The following is a 411-nucleotide window of genomic DNA, read 5'->3' as shown; positions in this document are numbered from 1 at the left end:
CAAAATATTTGCCAAGTTCGAAAATACAGAAGTATAGAGAACAATGATTGAAATTATGAAACGTGATGAAACAAATTCTACAGAATAAAAAAATATAAGAAAATTGTACATTTGTCTACTTTATTTTCAAAGATTTGCAACTTCATGCATATCGTCAGCTTGACCAGTGTTTTATCTGAATAAACTTTAAATATTAAAATTCAGTTTAACTATCAGGGCACTAACAGACAGCATAATGATCTAACAGGTGAAATATCGTTTGCCACGTGTTTTCATGTCATGCTAACTTTCCGTGACGTCACAATGACTACAGTGATATAGTACAGTATTGCCACCGTAAGACCACCAGAGAGCTAAACTGGGTACGGTGTTTCTTGTGAAGTTGATCATCCTCTAGTTATTAGATCTTTG

General features: G+C 33.3%; 1 protein-coding gene across 1 annotated transcript in view; it reads right to left on the bottom strand.

The window, feature by feature from the left end:
- LOC119592472 (5-hydroxytryptamine receptor 2C-like) overlaps window positions 1-411 on the bottom strand; it is a gene marked incomplete at its 5' end in the record, with an annotated part of 40,641 nt that overhangs the window by 30,098 nt on the left and 10,132 nt on the right.

This window comes from Penaeus monodon, chromosome 30, assembly GCF_015228065.2.
Source record: "Penaeus monodon isolate SGIC_2016 chromosome 30, NSTDA_Pmon_1, whole genome shotgun sequence".
Lineage (NCBI taxonomy): Eukaryota > Metazoa > Arthropoda > Malacostraca > Decapoda > Penaeidae > Penaeus > Penaeus monodon.
Note: the sequence above shows the minus strand (reverse complement) of the source record. Positions and strands in the feature narration are given on the sequence as shown.